Raw genomic sequence first — 7,500 nt, forward strand, 5'->3', positions numbered from 1 at the left:
CTGTAGGTGTGGTACCAGCCAGTAAGGCGTGTGCCTTGCCCATCAGATGTGTTATGTTAGACTTGACTTCTCTGTGAGCAAAGTCTCCCTCCCATAGCAGGTGCTTTCTCTGAACTCTTGACTTGTAAGACTGCTGGGAAAGGCTTTCCCTAGCCCCTCACTCAGATAGATACATTTACCTTCAGAGCTCAGCTTTGGAGAAAGAGATTGGGGAGAGAGCAAATAGGGGAAGGCCCATGGTGCACACTTTATTTTACATAAAAGCTGGGGCTTGTGGGAGGACAGGGACAAGAGGGTTCTCAGGGAAAGAAATCCCAGGAGTATTGATGGCTAGGCCCTGAAACACAACAATCCCGGATTGGCAAGGCACAATATGCCTGTGCAACAGGCCTGACCCTAGGCTTCCGGAGTTCTTGGTCACAAAAGGCTCCAGTGATCTAAGCCCGACCAGGGCTGTGCCCGACCAGGGCTGTAGGCCGCGTTGGGAGCGCGTTAGGGACGCGTAAAGGGACGCAGGGCGCAGAACTCTGCCCGTTTCACCCCAGCATTTAGGGGAGGACACAGAATCTGGGAAAGCCAGTGGGAAGGATTTTCCAGGAGGAGAGTTCAGTGAGATAATCTGAAACACAATAGTGCTGGTGATCTGGCGGGTGCATTCTGTGAACCACTTTTGTCGGGAGCAGCCTGCCATCATGCCCTGATAAACACAACTCTAGTCCCAAGCCAGTGACCTCAGCAAATGCAAAGACATTCATAGTTATAGTCTCCTGCATCTGATTCTTGCCATCTTCATGTGAAACGTTGGCGTTATCATGTCTGCTGCGCACACTTTGTTCATATGTGTACAATTTAAGTGTGTGCACCTGATCACTGTCTTGGGCAGAGCTCTGCCTGTGAACAACCCATGTGAAGCATTGGTGGTTCAGTGGTAGAATTCTCGCCTGCCACGCAGGAGGCCCGGGTTCGATTCCCGGCAAATGCAAGACTGCTTTCTTTTGACTTTGTTTTCGAAAGGAAATATATGACCTCAGTGGGGAATAAAATGGTAAGCAGTGACCCCGACGTGATTTGAACACGCAACCTTCTGATCTGGAGTCAGACGCGCTACCGTTGCGCCACGAGGTCCTTACACTTACAGCTTTCGGAGCCAGATCAACAAATGCTGTGGGCCTTTTGACTTATTTTCCCCTCCTCATATGCCTACAGTTGTATTACAGAGCTTGACCTTTTGTTTTCTATCCTAATTATGAAATTGACTGCAGGTGCCGAGAGAACGCAGAGAATTGAAATATTCAGGGAAAGGGTGTCCAGCAGGAGAGAGCAAAGGTATGTATCTGTTTTCCATTCAAGTGTTTCATGCAGGCAAAATAACACGTCCCTGGGTGGGCTTGAACCACCAACCTTTCGCTTAACAGCCGAACGCGCTAACCGATTGTGCAACAGAGACGAGTAACTACAGCATCTTTCCTTAGACTCAATATATATCTTGATATGTATGTGCCTGCCTGGAGCTTGTCTTATATAAGCCATCATCATGTGAAACTTTGGCGTTGTCATGTCTGCTGCGCACACTTTGTTCATATGTGTACAATTTAAGTGTGTGCACCTGATCACTGTCTTGGACAGAGCTATGCCTGTGAACTCCCCATGTGAAGCATTGGTGGTTCAGTGGTAGAATTCTCGCCTGCCACGCGGGAGGCCCGGGTTCGATTCCTGGCCAATGCAAGGCTGCGTTCCTTTGACTTTGTTTTCGAAAGGAAATATATGAACTCAGTGGGGAATAAAATGGTAAGCAGTGACCCCGACGTGATTTGACCACGCAACCTTCTGATCTGGAGTCAGACACGCTACCGTTGCGCCACAAGGTCCTTACACTTACAGCCTTCAAGCCAGATCAACAAATGCTGATGGCCTTTTGACTTATTTTCCCCTCCTCATATGCCTACAGTTGTATTACAGGGCTAGGTCTTTTGTTTTCTATCCTAATTATGAAATTGACTGCAGGTGCAGAGAGAACGCAGAGGATTGAAATGTTCAGATAAAGGGTCTTAAGCAGGAGAGAGCAGAGGTACGTATCTGTGTTTCATTAAAGTGTTTCATGCAGGCAAAAAGGATACTTCCCTGGGTGGGCTTGAACCACCAACCTTTCTGTTAACAACCGAACGCGCTAACCATTTGCACCACAGAGGTTAATAACTGTAGCACAGTTCCTGAGACTCAATATATATCTTGATAATTGGGTGCCTGCCTGGAGCTTGTGTTATATAATGCGTCTTTATGCCATACAGCATTTCTCATTTGCTTAGTGTCTTGTTATTGTTGGACGTAATGATGAATAGACTACTGTCTAATGGTCTTAGAGCCAGTATTACTACCGGTCCCAGTGTATGAGACACATACATGACTTTTCTGTTGCCTGCTTAGCATAGCTCCCTGCTCCTCTGTAGGTGTGCTACCAGCCAGTAAGGCGTGTGCCTTGCCCATCAGATTTGTTATGTTAGACTTGACTTCTCTGTGAGCAAAGTCTCCCTCCCATAGCAGGTGCTTTCTCTGAACTCTTGACTTGTAAGACTGCTGGGAAAGGCCCTCCCTAGCCCCTCACTCAGATAGATACATTTACCTTCAGAGCTCAGCTTTGGAGAAAGAGATTGGGGAGAGAGCAAATAGGGGAAGGCCCATGGTGCACACTTTATTTTACATAAAAGCTGGGGCTTGTGGGAGGACAGGGACAAGAGGGTTCTCAGGGAAAGAAATCCCAGGAGTATTGATGGCTAGGCCCTGAAACACAACAATCCCGGATTGGCAAGGCACAATATGCCTGTGCAACAGGCCTGACCCTAGGCTTCCGGAGTTCTTGGTCACAAAAGGCTCCAGTGATCTAAGCCCGACCAGGGCTGTAGGCCGCATTGGGAGCGCGTTAGGGACGCGTAAAGGGACGCAGGGCGCAGAACTCCGCCCGTTTCACCCCAGCATTTAGGGGAGGACACAGAATCTGGGAAAGCCAGTGGGAAGGATTTTCCAGGAGGAGAGTTCAGTGAGATAATCTGAAACACAATAGTGCTGGTGATCTGGCGGGTGCATTCTGTGAACCACTTTTGTCGGGAGCAGCCTGCCATCATGCCCTGATAAACACAACTCTAGTCCCAAGCCAGTGACCTCAGCAAATGCAAAGACATTCATAGTTATAGTCTCCTGCATCTGATTCTTGCCATCTTCATGTGAAACGTTGGCGTTATCATGTCTGCTGCGCACACTTTGTTCATTTGTGTACAATTTAAGTGTGTGCACCTGATCACTGTCTTGGGCAGAGCTCTGCCTGTGAACGACCCATGTGAAGCATTGGTGGTTCAGTGGTAGAATTCTCGCCTGCCACGCGGGAGCCCGGGTTCGATTCCCGGCCAATGCAAGACTGCTTTCTTTTGACTTTGTTTTCGAAAGGAAATATATGACCTCAGTGGGGAATAAAATGGTAAGCAGTGACCCCGACGTGATTTGAACACGCAACCTTCTGATCTGGAGTCAGACGCGCTACCGTTGCGCCACGAGGTCCTTACACTTACAGCTTTCGGAGCCAGATCAACAAATGCTGTGGGCCTTTTGACTTATTTTCCCCTCCTCATATGCCTACAGTTGTATTACAGAGCTTGACCTTTTGTTTTCTATCCTAATTATGAAATTGACTGCAGGTGCCGAGAGAACGCAGAGAATTGAAATATTCAGGGAAAGGGTGTCCAGCAGGAGAGAGCAAAGGTATGTATCTGTTTTCCATTCAAGTGTTTCATGCAGGCAAAATAATACGTCCCTGGGTGGGCTTGAACCACCAACCTTTCGGTTAACAGCCAAACGCGCTAACCGATTGCGCCACAGAGACGAGTGACTACAGCATCTTTCCTTAGACTCAATATATATCTTGATATGTATGTGCCTGCCTGGAGCTTGTCTTATATGAGCCATCATCATGTGAAACTTTGGCGTTGTCATGTCTGCTGCGCACACTTTGTTCATATGTGTACAATTTAAGTGTGTGCACCTGATCACTGTCTTGGACAGAGCTATGCCTGTGAACTCCCCATGTGAAGCATTGGTGGTTCAGTGGTAGAATTCTCGCCTGCCACGCGGGAGGCCCGGGTTCGATTCTTGGCCAATGCAAGGCTGCGTTCCTTTGACTTTGTTTTCGAAAGGAAATATATGAACTCAGTGGGGAATAAAATGGTAAGCAGTGACCCCGACGTGATTTGACCACGCAACCTTCTGATCTGGAGTCAGACGCGCTACCGTTGCGCCACAAGGTCCTTACATTTACAGCCTTCAAGCCAGATCAACAAATGCTGATGGCCTTTTGACTTATTTTCCCCTCCTCATATGCCTACAGTTGTATTACAGGGCTAGGCCTTTTGTTTTCTATCCTAATTATGAAATTGACTGCAGGTGCAGAGAGAACGCAGAGGATTGAAATGTTCAGATAAAGGGTCTTAAGCAGGAGAGAGCAGAGGTACGTATCTGTGTTTCATTAAAGTGTTTCATGCAGGCAAAAAGGATACTTCCCTGGGTGGGCTTGAACCACCAACCTTTCTGTTAACAACCGAACGCGCTAACCATTTGCACCACAGAGGTTAATAACTGTAGCACAGTTCCTGAGACTCAATATATATCTTGATAATTGTGTGCCTGCCTGGAGCTTGTGTTATATAATGCGTCTTTATGCCATACAGCATTTCTCATTTGCTTAGTGTCTTGTTATTGTTGGACGTAATGATGAATAGACTACTGTCTAATGGTCTTAGAGCCAGTATTACTACCGGTCCCAGTGTATGAGACACATACATGACTTTTGTGTTGCCTGCTTAGCATAGCTCCCTGCTCCTCTGTAGGTGTGCTACCAGCCAGTAAGGCGTGTGCCTTGCCCATCAGATGTGTTATCTTAGACTTGACTTCTCTGTGAGCAAAGTCTCCCTCCCATAGCAGGTGCTTTCTCTGAACTCTTGACTTGTAAGACTGCTGGGAAAGGCCCTCCCTAGCCCCTCACTCAGATAGATACATTTACCTTCAGAGCTCAGCTTTGGAGAAAGAGATTGGGGAGAGAGCAAATAGGGGAAGGCCCATGGTGCACACTTTATTTTACATAAAAGCTGGGGCTTGTGGGAGGACAGGGACAAGAGGGTTCTCAGGGAAAGAAATCCCAGGAGTATTGATGGCTAGGCCCTGAAACACAACAATCCCGGATTGGCAAGGCACAATATGCCTGTGCAACAGGCCTGACCCTAGGCTTCCGGAGTTCTTGGTCACAAAAGGCTCCAGTGATCTAAGCCCGACCAGGGCTGTAGGCCGCATTGGGAGCGCGTTAGGGACGCGTAAAGGGACGCAGGGCGCAGAACTCCGCCCGTTTCACCCCAGCATTTAGGGGAGGACACAGAATCTGGGAAAGCCAGTGGGAAGGATTTTCCAGGAGGAGAGTTCAGTGAGATAATCTGAAACACAATAGTGCTGGTGATCTGGCGGGTGCATTCTGTGAACCACTTTTGTCGGGAGCAGCCTGCCATCATGCCCTGATAAACACAACTCTAGTCCCAAGCCAGTGACCTCAGCAAATGCAAAGACATTCATAGTTATAGTCTCCTGCATCTGATTCTTGCCATCTTCATGTGAAACGTTGGCGTTATCATGTCTGCTGCGCACACTTTGTTCATTTGTGTACAATTTAAGTGTGTGCACCTGATCACTGTCTTGGGCAGAGCTCTGCCTGTGAACGACCCATGTGAAGCATTGGTGGTTCAGTGGTAGAATTCTCGCCTGCCACGCGGGAGGCCCGGGTTCGATTCCCGGCCAATGCAAGACTGCTTTCTTTTGACTTTGTTTTCGAAAGGAAATATATGACCTCAGTGGGGAATAAAATGGTAAGCAGTGACCCCGACGTGATTTGAACACGCAACCTTCTGATCTGGAGTCAGACGCGCTACCGTTGCGCCACGAGGTCCTTACACTTACAGCTTTCGGAGCCAGATCAACAAATGCTGTGGGCCTTTTGACTTATTTTCCCCTCCTCATATGCCTACAGTTGTATTACAGAGCTTGACCTTTTGTTTTCTATCCTAATTATGAAATTGACTGCAGGTGCCGAGAGAACGCAGAGAATTGAAATATTCAGGGAAAGGGTGTCCAGCAGGAGAGAGGAAAGGTATGTATCTGTTTTCCATTCAAGTGTTTCATGCAGGCAAAATAATACGTCCCTGGGTGGGCTTGAACCACCAACCTTTCGGTTAACAGCCAAACGCGCTAACCGATTGCGCCACAGAGACGAGTGACTACAGCATCTTTCCTTAGACTCAATATATATCTTGATATGTATGTGCCTGCCTGGAGCTTGTCTTATATAAGCCATCATCATGTGAAACTTTGGCGTTGTCATGTCTGCTGCGCACACTTTGTTCATATGTGTACAATTTAAGTGTGTGCACCTGATCACTGTCTTGGACAGAGCTATGCCTGTGAACTCCCCATGTGAAGCATTGGTGGTTCAGGGGTAGAATTCTCGCCTGCCACGTGGGAGGCCCGGGTTCGATTCCCGGCCAATGCAAGGCTGCGTTCCTTTGACTTTGTTTTCGAAAGGAAATATATGAACTCAGTGGGGAATAAAATGGTAAGCAGTGACCCCGACGTCATTTGACCACGCAACCTTCTGATCTGGAGTCAGACGCGCTACCGTTGCGCCACAAGGTCCTTACACTTACAGCCTTCAAGCCAGATCAACAAATGCTGATGGCCTTTTGACTTATTTTCCCCTCCTCATATGCCTACAGTTGTATTACAGGGCTAGGCCTTTTGTTTTCTATCCTAATTATGAAATTGACTGCAGGTGCAGAGAGAACGCAGAGGATTGAAATGTTCAGATAAAGGGTCTTAAGCAGGAGAGAGCAGAGGTACGTATCTGTGTTTCATTAAAGTGTTTCATGCAGGCAAAAAGGATACTTCCCTGGGTGGGCTTGAACCACCAACCTTTCTGTTAACAACCAAACACGCTAACCATTTGCACCACAGAGGTTAATAACTGTAGCACAGTTCCTGAGACTCAATATATATCTTGATAATTGTGTGCCTGCCTGGAGCTTGTGTTATATAATGCGTCTTTATGCCATACAGCATTTCTCATTTGCTTAGTGTCTTGTTATTGTTGGACGTAATGATGAATAGACTACTGTCTAATGGTCTTAGAGCCAGTATTACTACCGGTCCCAGTGTATGAGACACATACATGACTTTTCTGTTGCCTGCTTAGCATAGCTCCCTGCTCCTCTGTAGGTGTGCTACCAGCCAGTAAGGCGTGTGCCTTGCCCATCAGATGTGTTATGTTAGACTTGACTTCTCTGTGAGCAAAGTCTTCCTCCCATAGCAGGTGCTTTCTCTGAACTCTTGACTTGTAAGACTGCTGGGAAAGGCCCTCCCTAGCCCCTCACTCAGATAGATACATTTACCTTCAGAGCTCAGCTTTGGAGAAAGAGATTG

General features: G+C 47.5%; 9 non-coding genes across 9 annotated transcripts; 2 read left to right on the forward strand and 7 right to left on the reverse strand.

Annotated features, from left to right (window-relative positions):
* Nucleotides 1-1,053: 1,053 nt before the first annotated feature.
* On the reverse strand, nucleotides 1,054-1,125 carry TRNAW-CCA (transfer RNA tryptophan (anticodon CCA)). The gene has a single exon. It is a non-coding gene; the product is annotated as a tRNA-Trp (tRNA).
* A 248-nt stretch (nucleotides 1,126-1,373) lies between these two features.
* TRNAN-GUU (transfer RNA asparagine (anticodon GUU)) lies at nucleotides 1,374-1,447 on the reverse strand. The gene has a single exon. It is a non-coding gene; the product is annotated as a tRNA-Asn (tRNA).
* A 1,889-nt stretch (nucleotides 1,448-3,336) lies between these two features.
* Nucleotides 3,337-3,406, forward strand: TRNAG-GCC (transfer RNA glycine (anticodon GCC)). The gene has a single exon. It is a non-coding gene; the product is annotated as a tRNA-Gly (tRNA).
* Nucleotides 3,407-3,477: 71 nt separating this feature from the next.
* TRNAW-CCA (transfer RNA tryptophan (anticodon CCA)) lies at nucleotides 3,478-3,549 on the reverse strand. Its single transcript has one exon. It is a non-coding gene; the product is annotated as a tRNA-Trp (tRNA).
* A 248-nt stretch (nucleotides 3,550-3,797) lies between these two features.
* On the reverse strand, nucleotides 3,798-3,871 carry TRNAN-GUU (transfer RNA asparagine (anticodon GUU)). The gene has a single exon. It is a non-coding gene; the product is annotated as a tRNA-Asn (tRNA).
* A 349-nt stretch (nucleotides 3,872-4,220) lies between these two features.
* TRNAW-CCA (transfer RNA tryptophan (anticodon CCA)) lies at nucleotides 4,221-4,292 on the reverse strand. The gene has a single exon. It is a non-coding gene; the product is annotated as a tRNA-Trp (tRNA).
* A 1,468-nt stretch (nucleotides 4,293-5,760) lies between these two features.
* TRNAG-GCC (transfer RNA glycine (anticodon GCC)) lies at nucleotides 5,761-5,831 on the forward strand. The gene has a single exon. It is a non-coding gene; the product is annotated as a tRNA-Gly (tRNA).
* A 71-nt stretch (nucleotides 5,832-5,902) lies between these two features.
* TRNAW-CCA (transfer RNA tryptophan (anticodon CCA)) lies at nucleotides 5,903-5,974 on the reverse strand. The gene has a single exon. It is a non-coding gene; the product is annotated as a tRNA-Trp (tRNA).
* Nucleotides 5,975-6,222: 248 nt separating this feature from the next.
* On the reverse strand, nucleotides 6,223-6,296 carry TRNAN-GUU (transfer RNA asparagine (anticodon GUU)). The gene has a single exon. It is a non-coding gene; the product is annotated as a tRNA-Asn (tRNA).
* Between the last annotated feature and the right edge of the window lie 1,204 nt (nucleotides 6,297-7,500).

The sequence above is a fragment of the Lissotriton helveticus genome, chromosome 1_2, assembly GCF_964261635.1.
Source record: "Lissotriton helveticus chromosome 1_2, aLisHel1.1, whole genome shotgun sequence".
In the NCBI taxonomy this organism is placed as follows: domain Eukaryota; kingdom Metazoa; phylum Chordata; class Amphibia; order Caudata; family Salamandridae; genus Lissotriton; species Lissotriton helveticus.